General features: G+C 43.3%; 1 protein-coding gene across 3 annotated transcripts in view; it reads right to left on the reverse strand.

Annotated features, from left to right (window-relative positions):
• The window catches only part of MYO18B (myosin XVIIIB), a 346,197-nt gene extending 344,296 nt beyond the window's left edge, over nucleotides 1–1,901 (reverse strand). For all 3 annotated transcript variants that reach the window (XM_043977482.1, XM_043977483.1, XM_043977484.1), the window contains exon 1: nucleotides 1,769–1,901. The gene's annotated coding sequence lies outside the window, so the exon portion shown is untranslated. The remainder of the gene's footprint in view (nucleotides 1–1,768) is intronic.
• Between the last annotated feature and the right edge of the window lie 15,626 nt (nucleotides 1,902–17,527).

The raw sequence follows: 17,527 nt of genomic DNA on the forward strand, positions 1-17,527 counted from the left end.
CATGTATGTATGTATATAATATTATGTGTGCACAAATGTGCATATTGTGCATATGCAGAGACATGTATATATGTGGAGGCAAGAAGACTTGAGTTCAAATGTGACCTTAGATACTTAATAGCTAAATGCATGTAGGTATATGTGTATATGCATACATGTGTATATTAGTAAATGCAAAAGTACCTGAAAAGTAGCAACTGTGGTTTTCAGGATAGGTGGTTCCTGAGCTGAGCTGGAACTTGGGGGTCTTAAGTGGCAGAGGAAAGGGAAGAGAGCATGCCAGGCATGGGGGAATGCTAAGCACTTTACAAATATTAACTGTTTGATAAGAGAGTAATAAATACTCAAGAGGCACTGGGGGCATCCTGGGCTGCCAAAGGCTTCTATTTCTTTTCAGTTTTGCTCCCTAACTCAGGGTTGTTAGGGGTGGGGTCTTTTTATTCTCTACCTAGAACCTCAAAATGACACATGACATTAGCCCCTTGCTGGGCCTCCAGGCTGCACTTTATTGTTAATTTTTCAATAGTATTGATATTATTTGGGGGGGAGGGGTTCTCTACCTTCATTTCCCCTACCCATAAGTCATCCCTTATAATAAAGATTAAAAAAGAAACATGAAAGATAGAAACCCAACACAGCAACTTTGTCTGACAGTATACGGAGTGTTCCACACTCACAGTAGAGTAACTCTACACACACAACACACCCATACCATAAACATCACACAGACAACACAAATATATACACCATGCACACAACATACACACACCACACATACCATACATATAACACACACACACACAGAGAGCATTGCCTCTTCCTCATATTTAAGTTGGCAGCAGTAACCACCTTGTACCCCGCTGCAGGGTGTATCAAATGGTGCCAGAGGCCCTCTGAACGGCTCCTCAGAGAGTTGCCCCCAACCACCTTCCAGGGTCAGACCCACTACCATTCAGGTCCCAGCTCCTGCCATCCCAATGTGGGCAGAAGCTGCCTTTGGCAGACATGGCCTTGTGTGTGACTCTCCTTCTAGACTTCATCTGCAGAAGAGCAATGAGACTGTGTCTGTGAGGGATTTCTATAGAGAAATTCACCCAGGATCTCCCCGGAGACCTCTGAACCTTCTCTCCCCTGGTCCTTCACTGGGTCCAGGAGCAGGCAAACCATTGTCATATTATAATCTGCACTCAAAGTAAGAGCTGATCTCAGGATTTTAAAGGCCACCAGGGAATTCTAGGGTCAAAAGGAAATGCTGGGAAACCCAGCTGGTGTTGGCACTCAACTGAACTTAGGCTAGTTATGGGAAATAATTAGGAAAGTCTCTTGTGCTTCCACTGGACTAGAGAATTTGGACCTAAGTAAAGAAAAATCACAGATTGAGTTTGAGTGGGGGGGAGGGGGGTAGTGAGGGAAATTAGAGAACCCATAGACCAGATTCCCAAGAACTCATGGTCCAGTTGTCTCCAAAAGGGAGAAAAAAAACCTGCACAAAGCTAAGAAAATAGCCGTGCTCTGAACAAGTGGGCCCAAACCCACTTGTCCAGAAATACACTCAAGTGAGTGGTCCCTACTGTTTCCTACTCCCGTGTTCTCCCCCACAAGCCCAGAGTGTAGGCAACGGAAACAAAAAGGGAGAATCTAAAAATAGGTCTCCATTCCTCCCCTTGAGTCAGGAATCCAGCAAATGGGAACCCCCTCCCCCAAATATGCTACTTGGGGATGGAAACTGCGCCCATACAACCCCTCCCCAAATAAAGAACTAAGGTACCTTCTTTTAGTAAGCAGCACACTGGGGTTCAGGCGACGGGAATGGTACACACTGGGACGGAGCGCCTCTATTAGCAGCTAAGGGATTCTACAGGCAGCAGGGAACAAACACAGGGGGCCAAAAGTGGCAAAACCCAACCAGCTCCGGCTCCTCCCCCCCCTCACCCCGCAGCCCCAGGCCCCACACCCCAGAGTGATAACAGCAGCAGCTGAGTTTGACATGTCATTCCTAAAAATAGTCGGGGCCAGCTCCAGGGCTGGCCCTGAGATGGATACTTCCAGGGGCAGCCGTTGCCCGGGCCGGAGGAGTGGCTGAACAGCATGGACATATTTGGTGATTGAGCTGCAAGGGAGGGGGACAAGCTTCCCTCAGCAGACGTAAGCATGGCCTTGTGCCGGTCATCCCCGATGACACTGACACACCAGATCCCCGTTGACCAACTGTCCCCTTCCTGTAAGCCAGAGGTTCTTAACCCAGGGCCCCCGAACTTCTTGTTTTTACAAGATTTTGATGCCTGGATTTCAGTATGATTAGTTACTTTTGTAATCCTGCGCATTTTGTTTCATGCATTTAAAAACACAACTGATCACCAGAATGACCGCCCAATGGGTCCATGCCCCAGAAAACATTGCTCTAAAACAAAATGAATCCTACTGATAGGATTGCAGGATTGTAGATTTAGGGTAGGAAGGGACCATCTAACTCAACCTTGTCATTTTACAAAGAAGGAAACTGAGGCTCAGGGTGGTTGTCAATCAATAGACAAATATTAAGTACCTACTATGTGCCAAGCACTGTGGATACAGGAACAAAATATGAAAAGGCCCCTGTTCACAGTGGAGAATGAAAGGGTCATAGATCTAGTTCAATGTTAAAGAGAAGACACTAAGGCCCAGGTAGGTCTCCAATTCTGTAAAAATGATGAGGTTGGACTCTCCCTGTTCTAAATCTATGGTCTGATGACCTTGAGGCACATTTCATCTGGCCCCTCTGCTTTACAGAGGAGGAGGCTGGAACCCAGGGAGGAGGAGTGATTTGCTCAAGGTTGCACAAACTGTGAAAAGCACAGGCAGATCCTTGGATCTAGAAATTCTTCCACCGAGCCAGGAAAAGTATCCATTTGGCTACCTCCTGAGACCTCAGGCAAGGAGGAGGAGGGAGGCTGTACACATGAATGTACAAAGCTTCTGGGGAGAATGCTGGGACAGACCTCCAGATTCAGTTAGACCTCAGGCCAGATTCCCTGTTAAGGAACATTGGTTAAGTGTGCAGTGATTGCATTTTAATTAAGGCAGATTCACTTTTGTTTGAGGGAATTGGGCAACATCCCCTTGGTATCCTGGGACACAGCCTGTGGCACCGTCTGAAGGCAAGTCTCCCCACCTCCATCTGCTGGGACACAATTGCAAGGCAGGAAGGAAAAACTGACAAACTTCCCTTCCTTCTTCACTCTCTCCCTCTTTTCCTTCCTCCCACCTTCTTTCTTTCCTTCTTTCCTTCCTTCTTCCCTCCCTTCCTTCCTTTCTTCCTTCCCTCCTTCCTCCCTCCCTCCCTTCCTTCTTTCCTTCTTTCCTTCCTTCCTCTCTCCCTTCCTTCCTTCCTTCCCTTCCTTCCCTTGAGAAGACAAAATGTCCATCATCATCGTCACCACCACCACCACCACCATCATCATCACTTATAACTAAAGAATCATGGAATCCCAGAATCTCAGAGGTAGGATGGTCCTCAGAGATAAGGAAGGAAACTACATCTTGCTAAAAAGTACCACAGACAACGAAGTAACATCAATGCTAAATACACATGCACCAAGTGGTACAACATCCAAATTCTTAGAGAAGTTAAGTGAGTTACAAGAAGAAATAGACAACAAAAGTGGGGGATCTAAGCCTCCCCCTCTCAGAACTTGATAAATCTAACCATAAAATAAATAAGAAAGAAGTTAAGGAGGTAAATAGAATGTTAGAAAAGTTAGATACAATAGACCTCTGGAGAAAATTGAATAGGAATAGAAAGGGGTATACCTTTTTCTCAGCAGTACTTAACACCTAGAAGTCCTCAGAGGCCACTTTAGTACAAGTGGGACCTCAATAAGAATACCTCTACAGCATCTTTGACAGATGGTCATTCAGTCTCCTTGAAATCCTCCCACAAGGGTGAACCCACACTTTCCAGAGATAACTCATTCCACCTTGCCTCTTTATCTGCCTCTTTGTACCTTCCACCTCCCATTGCACCTGACTCTAACCCTCTGGGGCAGAGCAGCACACGTCTAATTGCTCTTTCCTACAACAGACCTGAAATACTTGAAGCTGGCTTCCATGTTCCTCTTCTCACCTCCAGACTAAACATCGACAGTTCATTCTAGCTAACCTCATAGGCTATGGGACAGAGAGGTTCTTTACTTTTGTGCTTCCTCACACTGTCTTATCAATTCCCTTTTTCTAACGTTGTGGCCAGACCCGGATACACTATAGGACCCTTAAAAGGGCACTGCAAACCAAAAACAAACCTGATGACAATAGGGCCATGGCACCTCAGGGAGACTAAGTCCTCACTTGAGCAGGAAGTGCCTCTACACACAACATCCCTGATGTGTTACCTCGGCCCCTTCCTCTTCTGCACGGGTCTAATTGTTAAGAAGGTTTGCAAGACACCCAGTCAAAAGAATGACGATGATAACAATGATGCTCTTGCTGTTTCTGATGTTGATGATCAATAGCTCACATTTATATAGCACCTGTGGCTTCAAGAAAGTGCAGCATGGGGCAGCTAGGTGGCGCAGGGGATAGAGCACCGGCCCTGGAGTCAGGAGGACCTGAGTTCAAATCCGGCCTCAGACACTTAACACTTACTAGCTGTGTGACCCTGGGCAAGTCACTTAACCCCAATTGCCTCACTAAAAAAAAAAAAAAAAGAAAGAAAGAAAGTGCAGCATGCACAGCAACCACACCCAGATAAAACCATCTCAGCAAACAGGTTAAACCAGGATGAGAGTAACCAACAAACCCACTGGTGAATTGGGTAGGGATGTCTACCCCCAGCAAGTGAAGACTTCCACCAGTGGAATGGGTGGATGAGAACAATTTGTTCCAGTGGCCATGAAGGGGGATGCACCATGGAGCACTTACAGCTTGGTCAGACACTGAAGATGCCAATGTCATCTGCTGCATCCTGAGCCATCCCCAGTTATCCTGACTTTTGTCTTGCAACTGTACTCAGGAAGAGAGAGTGAAGCTGACGACTCTGTGCAGCTCTGCCTCACTTAAATCCAATGCATGCACTAGTTAAGACATTACCTGTGATGTCATTAGTCTTTTTCCAAAACAAGGGATGAACAACAGCCACTTGACCAGCGCTGTCCTAAGCACTTTACGATTATTATTTCATTTGATGCTCACAACAACCCTGGGAGGCAGGTGGTATTACTATTTCCATTTTACAGATGGGGAAACTGAGGCAACTCCCTCCTAGTTCTGCCCTCTGGGGCCAAGTTAATTCCCTCCTCCACAGCCCTGAAAATGTTATTAAGTAGCTACTTAAGTTCTGGGAATTGTTCTTGGTGCTGAAGACAGAAAGACAAAACTGAAAGGGTCCCTGCCCTTACATTCTATTAGGGAAGAGAATGTGTAGAGATCTGAAGAGAGCTCTCACAGCACTGTAATCTCTCCCTCCTCAACTTCTCCCAAAGCACTGTCTGGATTCTTGCCTTTATCCCCAGCACATTGTTAATATGAATATTTGGATCACCTGGATTTGATGGACATGTCTTATTATCCAAAAGTATTTTTACGAAACCCTGGGTTAATAGGAGCAAAATGTCCTTCAACTGAACTCCACACTGAACCCAGAAATTTAGCAGATAAAAGACCCTACCTAGTGACTTCTTTTCCCTCAGGATAGTAAGTCCCTATCTTGTGGTAACATCTGGGTGTCCTCATCCTTGCCAAACCCTTTATTTTGGAATCCTGTAATCTTATCATGATGCTTCTGTATTTCCTCCATACTTGTTATAACTGAAATTGTTAAACTGCTTTTTGCTTCTGGGTTGATTTCTGTATCAATGCCCTTTAACCAGTGGACTAAAACCACTCAGAATGGGGAGTCCCCCGAGCTTCACTCTTAGGAGGGGTGTTGCTACATGATCATGTATTATATTTCTTCTTGGGAAAAAATATTAAATTGATATTATGTTTTTCTGTCTGTCTCTGATCTTTTTCACACGAGGACAGGTATCATATTCTTTGATCTAGTTTTGTAGGAGATATAAGATATAATTTCTCTGATCTGTTTTATTAATTTTGTAGGAGAGATTAAAGATTATTTCTCTGATCTGTTTGTAGGAGACAGGCAAATACAAAAACTATATTTTAATATTCAACAACATTTAGCCTCTGGAAGCTTTCTTCCCTGTGAATATGTTGTATCTCCCTCCCTCTTAGATTGGAAGTCCCTGGAAGACATGGGATCATAGGTTTAGAGCTTGAAGGGACCTTAGTGATCATCTAATTGTTGTGGGGAAAATGGGGGAGGGGGTTTGGGTCCTTAGGAATCCCTCTTTAAAGACTTACACCCTCTTGTACACAAAACCAATAGAATAAGATAGTAGTTTTTTCAGGGACAGGGGAAGGGAAACCAAGAGAGAAATATTCTCATGGGGAAAAAGGCATGGCACAGAGCATGGCTCTGAGATACCAATCTCCTTGAGCAGGAGACAGGCAGATACTTTTATAGAGAACTGATGGGGGTGATCATCTGACTGTGGAAAGTCCCCTTAGTGAGGGAGGACCACCCCCCTCTGGTGGTGGCTGAGGGAGTTGGGTGAAGGGTGGCTTTGGCTCAACAAGCACCTACTATGTTCCAGACACTCCACAGTGGGCTGAGCATATGAAGAAAAGCAAAAACACAATCCCTGCCCTCAAGAAGTTCACATTTGAATAGATATATACACTATAAATGTAAGGTAATCTCACAAGGAAGACACTAGCAGTGGGGGGTGGGGATGGGAATGGAGGTAAGGAGTGGGAGAAGGAATGGGAAGAATTGAGAAAGGATTTTATTGTTTTTTCCTCTTTGTACACCCACAGCACCAGGAACAGAATTGTATTCAAAAGAAGTGCTTAAAAAAACCAATTGTTGGGGCAGCTAGGTGGCAGTGGATAAAGCACCGGCCCTGGATTCAGGAGTACCTGAGTTCAAATCCGGCCTCAGACACTTGACACTTACTAGCTGTGTGACCCTAGGCAAGTCACTTAACCCCCATTGCCCTGCAAAAAAAAAAACAAAAACAAAAAACAAAAAACCACCAATTGTTGAATTGAATTCATAGTATTTTCTGCTCCCAAGTCCTCTCAATAACCCTCATGCAACAATTTTTACACACACACACACACACACACACACACACACACACACACACATCCCTCTCACAGTGCAATCAACATCCCCTAGACATACTCAACCTTGTCCCTCCTAAAATGAGCACAGTCCCCAGTAGACGCTGATAGCACAAATCCCAAGGCTAGACATAAAGATTCCTTTACTTTTTTACTTTTTACTTTTTTTTTGTTTTGGGGTTTTTTTTTTTGGTTTTGTTTTGTTTTGTTTTTGTGGGGCAATGAGAGTTAAGTGACTTGCCCAGGGTCACACAGCTAGTAAGTGTTAAGTGTCTGAGGCCGGATTTGAACCCAGGTCCTCCTGACTCCAGGGCCGGTGCTCTATCCACTGCGCCACCTAGCTGCCCCATTCCTTTACTTTTAAAATAAAAACACTGTTGAAAGTGTTGGAAAGAGAATGCAGCCTTGGACACCCAGTCATCCTTAATGACTTAACTTGGTCCAGTACAAGATGGCTTGTGGCATTTCATAGTTGCTTAGTTTCTCTGGGAACCAAGGAAATTATCTTCTGCAATAAAGGTATAATGCAGGGCATTTTCAAAGCCTGCTTCACTGATTATTCAATGCAGACTTTTCCAAATTAATTCTAACAGACAATGTACCAACATAAGGAATACAATGCATCCAATTTTCCAGGGAAATAGATTGCTATCAGCCCAAGGCAAAGACATGTAGCAACCCGTAGAAATGTCAAATTAATTCCTGGGGAAAAAATGTCTTGAGGAGGTATAAAAGAGGAAAGAAATTAGGTAGCAGGTCATTTGAGTTTCTCCAAGCTGCCAGATCTAATAAATTGAAAGGATAATGGATTGAATGGATAAAAGCAATATGTATAGAAGTTGAGAACTGAGGAAAATTTCTGCCCCGTAGGACACCAGTAGACCTAGAATGATAATAATCATTTTCATTGTTATTGACAATAATATCAGGGGTAGGGATCAGAACTGCGCCTGTGATTTCATTGATTAGAGATTTGTCTAGAGCTCTGAGGGATTGCTATTTAATACTATTATGATGAATGCATGGACCACCTGGATTTGATGGAGCTGCTTTATTATCTATCACACGGAGATAGGTGGGGGGAGGGGGTCTTTAAGTATTCCTCTTTAAAGAATTACACTCTTGGGGGGCAGCTAGATGGCACAGTGGCTAAAGCACTGGCCCTGGATTCAGGAGGACCTGAGTTCAAATTCGACCTCGGACACTTGACATTTACTAGCTGTGTGACCCTGGACAAGTCACTTAACCCTCATTGCCCCGCCCCCCCCAAAAGGTGGGTTTATAAACATTCTTCTCCTCTCATAGCAGAAGAAAATCAAAAGCTTTTATAAGGGATGGATGGGGTGTCCACTTGAAAACTAGGAAGTTCCCTTTTGGGGTGTGGTAGAGAAAACTTGGATGCTTGTCATATTCCTGAGAGTCAAGGGGGATTTTTTCGAATTGATGGTCCTGACTTTTGGGGTTATCTCTGTCTCCTAGCTCAGTTCAGGTAGTAGCCACACCTAATTGACTTTCCTACTATAGAATTTTATTTCCCCTTATTTCTTTTTTCTCTTTTTTTTCAGGGCAATGAGGGTTAAGTGACTTGCCCAGGGTCACACAGCTAGTAAGTGTCAAGTGTCTGAGGCCGGATTTGAACTCAGGTCCTCCTGAATCCAGGACCGGTGCTCTATCCACTGTGCCACCTAGCTGCCCCCTCCCCTTATTTCTTAGGTATGCCTGTCCTGATATTTATAGTTGGTCAACCTAAACTTTAATAGTCCCTTTGATGTGGGCTGAATTTGGGGTCAAATTGATTGTGAGTCATCCCAAAAGAATTACAACTCAGTGACTCAGTTTCCCAAGTTTTATTGCAATACTGTGAGTGACCACAGAGAGAGAACCAGGATAGTGGAAAGTTATCTCTTGAATAGTGAAAGAAAAGACAGTTATATTTATAGAATAGATAAATTGATTTATCAGTCTCATTATAATAATCTCCACTTGGGGAGGTACAAGGGAGGACCTGTCCTACTCATTATTATTTTTTTTTTAGTGAGGCAATTGGGGTTAAGTGACTTGCCCAGGGTCACACAGCTAGTAAGTGTTAAGTGTCTGAGGCTGGATTTGAACTCAGGTCCTCCTGACTCCAGGGCCGGTGCTCTATCCCCTGCGCCACCTAGCTGCCCCTGTCCTACTCATTATAATATTCTCCACCTTGGGAAGGTACAGGGGAGGGCTTATCCTAATTTGGAGTTCCCCCAGGTAGATACCTTTTTCTGTGGAGGTGTATTTTGGGGGTTTACACATCATAAGGTGAATCTGGGGATAAATTTGGCCTTTTTTGCATATGTCTCTTTCTGTTTTCCATGGGTAGTTTCAAAACATAATCATTTTTCTTTTATTTCTGGTCTGAATTTCTATAGGCTGTCATTTCCTTTATTGTTATTGGATCTGACCTTTTATGGTCCCGTTATGGGTACTGATTTTGTGGGTAAGAGAACCTAGCATTTTTGACTTATAAATTATCCATTAACTGGGGTCTGACTCCCTTTTAGAGCTAATATCTGAGTTAAAGCTTGGGTCTTAGGTTTTTCTGTTAACCCTTTTTTTTACCTGCTACAGCACCTTAATTCCTTGATATGTCTGTCCTGTTCTCTGATCATCTTTGGTTTTGCTTCTCACAAGACAAACTTCTGAGTTATCCTAAGCCCCATGTCAAAACTGAACCCAGATACCTAGCAGTTAAGTTCCTGTGTACTGACTTCTTTCCCCAGGATAAGTCTCTATCTTATAAAAACATCTGGACATCCCGGTCCTTGACAAATCCCTTTTTGAATCATATAATCTTATCATAGTGTTTGCCTTAAGTCGAATTATCAAACTGATTGGCATTTCACACATTCTCATTATAATTGAAATTGTTAAACTGATTTGTATTGTATACATTCTTGTCTTCGTGTTTGCTTTTAAGTTGATTTGTATCATGCTAATGAAACTGATAGCACCTTTACCAATAGAGACCTAATCTAAGTTCTGTAACCAGCAAAAAAGGCACCTTTGAGCTCCTTCTTTGGAAGGCCTTTCTCTCTCTCTTCGCCAAATTCTTATTCTCCTTAATAAATGCTTAAAAATCTAAACTGCTAAAGCTTAAAATTTATTGGCGCCCACTCATTAGAGATTTTAGACAGACTAGCTAGAATTTTAGCCCCTTACAGAACTAAGTAGTGAGAAATGTGCATACTTTTGAAGACACTAGGGCAGTCAGTCAGTCAGTCAGTCAATTAGCATTGTCGGACACTGTACTAAACACAGGGTACAAAGAAAGGCAGAAACCACACACAGTCCCTGTTTTCAAGGAGCTCCCAATCTAATGGGGAGACAACATTTAAACAATTAATTATGTACAAACAAGATAGACAAGATACCGGAGGGAAGATACTAGCAATGAAGGGGATGGGGGGAGATCAGGAAAGGCTTCCTTCAGGTAGTATTTTACAGGTATCCCTTCCACATCACACAGCGGGGAAAGGAAGAGGGGGGTGCTAAGGACATGGCACCTTGTGATCTGAAAAATCTGCATAAAAATTTTTGGCGCTCACTTTGTACCAGAGAAGTCTGAATTTTCCCTTTTTCTTTTATAGGATATTTACAGTACCTTACTGTAAAAATTTGGGTTAAGTATTTGATCATAGGCTCTGTTTCATCTGCTGGCCTTTGTGTGTCATTTGTGGTTTCTGCAAAATTCCCATTTAATTTCTTTCTTTCTTTTGCGGGGCAATGAGGGTTAAGTGACTTGCCCAGGGTCACACAGCTAATAAGTGTCAAGTGTCGGAGGCCAGATTTGAATTCAGGTCCTCCTGAATCCAGGGCCAGTACTTCATCTACTGCACCACCTAGCTGCCCCCTCCCATTTAATTTCTTATATTGACCCACATTATATTGAAACTGTGATGGGGAAAATTAGAGTGTGGAAAAGAAAACTGTAATTGAGTCTTATAGTAGTCTAAGGAAGCTGAAAGTGGAAACTAGAAGAGAAAGTGAAATCAAATCAAATCACCATTTATTAAGCATTTACTATGTGCTATTGGGGCAGCAGTGGAGTTGAAGTAGTAGATAGAGCACTGAGTCTGGAGTCAGAAAGACCTGAGTTCAAATCCAGTCTCAGACACTGAGTACCCGTGTAACTCTGGGAAAGTTACTGAACCCCTGCTTGCCTCAATTTCCCCATTTGTAAGATGGAAATCATAACAGCACCTACCTCCTAGGGTTGTTGTGAGAATCAAATAATGTAATAATTGTAGCACAGTGCCTGGCACATAATAGGTACTATATAAAAATGGTAGTTATCATTATTATTTATTGAAGATGATGATGTACCAGGTACCGTGGCTAAACACATAGAGAATGTGGAGAATACAAATACAAGGAGAAAGAATGGCAGTCCCCCCGCCCAGGGGGCTTACATTCTAAAGGGAGAAGACAACACATAAAAGGAAACTGTAAAGGGAGAAGGGGAGAGAGCCCATGTAGAGAAAAAATCCAGAGTCAAGGGGCAGCTAGGTGGCACAGTGGATAGAGCACTGGCCCTGGAGTCAGGAGGACCTGAGTTCAAATCCAGCCTCAGACACTTAACACTTAGCTGTGTGACCCTAGGCAAGTCACTTAACCCCAATTGCCTCACACACAAAAATTTAATTTAATTTAAAAATCCAGAGAAAAGGGTAAAGCCTGAAGAGAATGAAGAGAAGACATGGTTGATGTGGACTCTCTCTTTAAAATGGAGGTCCTGGGAAGAACGAGCCAATCAGAGGAAGAGGCTGCAGGGTCTGAGCATACTTTCAATATGAGTAGTCCCAGGGTGCAGAGATTGATGAGGTGTCTTAGAGAAAATCCAGAGGGACAGGAAGGAAGCAGGAATGAGAAGCATTCCAGGCATGGGGGAGAGCCACTGTATAGGTATGGGGTTGGGAGGGTATCATATGTGAGGAGGCAGGTCACTGTGTCTGAAAATGCATGCCTGATTCTGTACCTCTACACCATCCCCTCTCTACAAAGAGGTGGGCAGGGGACTTGATCATTGGTTTCCTGGAACTATGGCTGTTTGTTACACTGATCAGAGTTCTTGAGTCTTTCAGCCATTTTCCTTGGAGACATTGTAAATATGATCTAAATTATCCCCCTGGTTCCTGCTCATTTCACTCTGTCTCCATGCATATAAGTCTTCCCAGGTTTCTCTGATCTATTCCTTTTGTCATTTCTTAAGGTGCAATAATGTTCCATTAGACTTGTACACATATACTAATACTTTGTTTAGTCACTCCCCAACTGATGAAAACCCCCTTTGTTTACAATTCTTTACTACAATGATTGCTTTAAATATTTTTTCTTTGATTGATTGGGGTATTATAAGCTAGGTGGTGGTACTTCTGGGTAAAGAGGTAAGCATAGATTAGTAATATTTGGACCATTGCTCCAAATAGAACAGTGGAACCATTTTGTAGTTCCACCAAGAATTTCTCAGAGCCTCCGTCTTTCGAAATCCTCTCCAACAGTTGTCATTTTCTATTTTTGTCATCTTTGTCCATCTAATGAGTATGAAGTAGAACTTCAGAAGTTGTTTTAATTTTCTTTCTTTTATTATTAGTGATTTGGAACCTTTTTGCATATGGTTATTGATACATTTCCTTTCTTTTGAGAACTGCCTCTTCATCTCTTTTCAGTTATCTAATGAGCAAAGGCTCATTCTTATATATTTATAGCATTCTGTATACACCTAGGATATCAGAATTTTATGAGAGAAATTTGCCATGAAGACTTTCTTCCCAATTTAATTTTATGTAATCAAAACTGTCCATTTTTTCTCCTATGATTCTATTTCCAGTTTGGTCAAAATACTTCCCCTATCCATAGTTGTGAAAAGTATCTCTGCTCTTATAATTTAACACGCTACCTTTTATATCTAGGTCTTGTATCCATTAGGAGTTTATTATAGTGTAAAGTGTCAAATGTTATTCTAAACCTAATTTCTGCCAGATTCCTGAACAGCTTTTCCAGTAGTTTTTTGTTTGTTTGTTTGTTTGAATGAAATAATGGGTATTTAAATCAGGAACTAGCATCCTTGGCTTTATAAAATACTAAACTACTATGTTTGATTGCTTCTGGGTATTAAATATTTTATCTCTTCCATTGATCAACTTTTATATGTTTAACCAGTGCTAAATAATTTTGATAATTACTGTTTTGTGGTATAGTTTGAGATCTGATACTATTAGTTTTTCTTCCTTCCTATTTATGTCCCTATTCTTCTTATGATTCTTGATGTTTTGTTCATCCAGATGAGTTTGGTTATTATTATTATTTTTTAGTTCTATAAAGTAACCCTTTGGCAGATTTGATTGCCATGACACTGGATGTGAACAAACTATTGTAGTAATATTAGCATTTTTATGTTGGAATGGCCCAAACATAGGCAGTAAACACCTTTCTAATGGTTTATGCATGAGGCCCAATTGGGAATTGGTTCCATTCCCTTATGTAGCTGGGGTGAGTCCAAGAAGGACAGTGCTAATGCTGAAGATTGTGCTGTGTTGAGGCTTCTTTTGCAGCCCCCTTGGCACTGGCTCTGAGTAGAGGTAGAAAACAAAGAGAGAAAGAGAGGAGGGAGGTGGGGAAGAAAGGGGGAGAGAGAGAGGGGAGAAAGAGAGAGAAAGAGAAGGAGAGAAAGAGAGAGAGAGGGAGAGGGAGAGGAATGGGAGAGGGAGTGGAGGAGAAGAGGGAGAGGGAGAGGAGAGAAAGAGGGAGAGGAAGAAGAAGGGGAGAGGGAGAGGAAGGGGAGAGGGAGAGAGAGAGAAAGAGAAGGAGAGAAAGGGAAAGGAAAAGGGAGAGGGAGAGAGAAAGAGAGGAGAGAGAGAGAGAGAGAGAGAGAGAGAGAGAGAGAAAGAGAGAGAGAGAGAAACACTCCTGCTGGTCCCCCTAGGTCAGCTGTTCTTGACTAGCTGGCTTCCTGCTGATTTGCTTGAGCTCACACCTGCTTCCCTGGGGAGACCACCCCCCCCACTTTCCTCCACTGACTTCTGGCTCTTTTTGTTCCGTTCTGGTCTGCACCAGAGGAGCTTGTTTTAGTTTCTTTTTGTTTGTTTCATTGTCCTTTTCAGATCATTTAGGTGGCGTCATGTGGGAGAACTGGGCTTTTCCATGACCTCCTACATCACCATCTTTTGGACCACAGGCAGCTAGCCGACTCCATAGAATCTATAGAGGTTGAATCCATTTTTGAATCTGTCTAGGCTGAGGCCTGGAAATTCCTTGCCCAAAATTTCAATCTGTTTTGTTTTGTTTGGGTGAGGGACCAAAATAAAAAAAACATTCTGCCAGAGCTTTGTGGGTCTCAGGATGTGGTGTGTGTGTGTGTGTGTGTGTGTGTGTGTGTGTGTGTGTGTGTGTGTTTACTTCCCCCATCCGAGATCCTCTGGTCACCTGGGCTGATGGAAGGTACGAACAATAACCAAGCTTTTCTGGCTGAGCTGCTACCAGAAGCCTTTGTTCCCCGGGCCTTCCTATGTTCTGTAAAGGCTTCAAGTTACCCTCCAGCTGAAGTCAGGGAACAGCTACTGGAAGCAGAGGAGTAAGTAGCAGAGTCAGCTGTGCGCCATGAGAAACATTCATTTGGCAACAGTGCAAAGGTGAAATTAAAGAAGGAAGAGACTGGAAGTCTTCAGTTCAACTAGGAGGCAGTTGTGTTAATCCAGGCAAGAGGTGATGGGGACTTAAAATGGGGTGGTAGCCCTGGGGCTAGAGGGAAGGTGATATGAGAAAAAACATGGAGTAGAAATAGAATCAACAAACCTTGGACAGTGAGGAGAGAGAAGAATCCAGCATGACCCTGAGGGACCAGAAGGTTGGATGGTGATCCCTGAGACATTCTAGATTCTAGATGTAGACATCTAGGCAGATGGTGGTGCCATGGGTGGGGTTTGGAGTCAGGAAGACCTGGCCTCAGATATTTACGAGTGGTGTGACCCTGGGCAAGTCACTTCACCTCTGACTGCATCATTTTCCCCATCTGTAAAATGGGGACGATGACAGCACCCACCTCCCAGAGTTGTCACAATGATCAAGTGAGATACTTTAAAAGTATTTTGTACACCTTAAGGTGTTCTATAAATGCTATCCTCCTCTTCTTCCTCTTCCTCCCCATCTTCATCCCCATCATTGTCATCACCATCTGAGTTCTGAGCTCATTAGGAACAGGTTTGCATTGGGATGATGATAATGGCGGTCGCTGACATTTCTACAGCTCTCATATTTTTGTGCTATAAATAATATATTACTTTCTTATATCATATATTGTATATAATGTATAATATATAAATATGTTCTTCTATCATATATTATATTCTTATATATTATAAATATTATAGTATTATAGTATCTATTCCATTTGACCCTATGAGGCAGGTACTAGAGGTTCTGTTATCCCTAATTTACAGATGAGAAAACTGAGGCAGACAGAAGTCAAGTGACTTGCCCAGGATCATACAGCTAGTAAGTGTCTGAGGCAGGATTTGATCCCAGGTCTTCTTGACTCCAAGTTCAGCACCACACCCACTCTACCATGCTGCCTCCACTCTGCGGATAAGCTACTTTTTGGCTATATTTTAATAATAAGCTATATTTTGGCCAAAACTTCCAGGAAAAAATGCCATTCCTTCAAAATGGGACAATCCCACTTAATTTGGAAACAGCCTTGCTTGGCCAGTTGAATGACAGAAGGGAGGCCTTTGTAGACATGAGGGTCTGCACCAGGGGCTGAGATGAGTCTCCAGCGGGGCATCCGGTCTGTTTACAACAGGCCCGAATGGGAAAGGTGTCCACTTCTTCAAGGCAGCAGGCTGGCCAAAATGGCCAAGCCTCAAGAGGCCAGGCTTTCTAGTCAAGCTCCTGGAGCTCAGTTGTGCTGAGCACATTAGCAATATCTCACTGGATCCCCACAATATCCCTGGGAAGTAGGTGCTGTTATTATCACCATTTTATAATTGAGGAAACTGAGGCAGACAGAGGTGAAGTGACTTGCCCAGGGTCACACAGCTGGTAAGTGTCTGAGGCAGGATTTGAACTAAGGAAGATGAGTCTTCCTGCCTCTAGGCCCAGCGCTCTGTGCACTATGGCGCCCCCTAGCTGTGAACACAGAACCTTACGGTCTTCACATTACCTCTAGGAGGGATTATTGTTCCTATTTTACAGATGAGGAAACTGAGGCAGGCAGCCATTAAATGGCTTCCCTGGCTGGGGTCACACAGCTAGTAAGTGAGATAGGATTTGAACCCAGATCTTTCTGAATACAAGTCCTCCACTCTACCTTATCCCCTGGACCATCCCTAGGTAGCTGCCTTAGCAGTTTTTAAATGCATAAAATAAAATACATAGACTTGCAAAGGAAACTATTTTGAAATATAGTTATCAAAATCTTTTTTTTTAATTTAATGACTCCAGGTTAAGAACCTATAATCTCCAATGTTCCTTCAGATGACTTCAGATTCAAATGACTCAGCCCCCAACATCTGGTTGTCCTAAAAGTCCAGATAATTGATGTCCAAGTATTTCTTTGCTTTATTCTGGATAACTGGCTCAATCTTCTCTTTGTATTGCCAGAAACAACCACCAAAGCATCTATTTCCTCCTTGCAGAATCCCTGATTGGAATGTGGGCCCTCCCCCTCGATTACAGCAGATTGTCAGTGTTTACCTGCCAAAGTAAATGGATCCAGAGCTTTTTGTGGTCCAACAATTTCACATCCATCCATGTTGGACAGCCCACCATCTGGCCTGCTCCTGGCTTACTTCTCCTCACCAAGAACAGCTCCTTGAACCCCTGCTCTCTGGGAAAGTCCAGTGACTTAGTTTCAGAGCTCTGCTCTAGTCAGCCCTACACCTTAGCTTCACACCCGACTCAGCCAACCGTCCACCCCAGCACCGTGCCATCTCTCCTCCCCACCCCAACTCATTTGCTATGGGAACACTAATTAGCCCCACCTTAGCTGTTGGAAAGGGCATGACAACCACTCAACAACAGGGGGACGCCCCAACCAAAGGTCCCCACCACCCTCCTATGAATGTTGTCTTCCCTTATAAAGGCAGCGACTGCCTCACCTTCCCATTTGTGTGCTCAGAGGCTCCCACCCATTGGACATGTGGCCAGTCTTCAGGGGCTCCCTGAACGTGGCTAAGCTGGTCCTGGGACAAAGGATGTTATATGGCAGCAGACAGCCTCCAATGTTTCACAGGCACTGATGACAAGACCCTCTAACATTTACAGGGCACTTTAAAGTCTGCAAAATGCTCTTCATGCAGCATCTCCTGGGACCTTCGCAACAAGGCCAAGCAAT

This window comes from Dromiciops gliroides, chromosome 1 (genome assembly GCF_019393635.1).
Source record: "Dromiciops gliroides isolate mDroGli1 chromosome 1, mDroGli1.pri, whole genome shotgun sequence".
NCBI classification, from domain to species: Eukaryota; Metazoa; Chordata; class Mammalia; order Microbiotheria; family Microbiotheriidae; genus Dromiciops; species Dromiciops gliroides.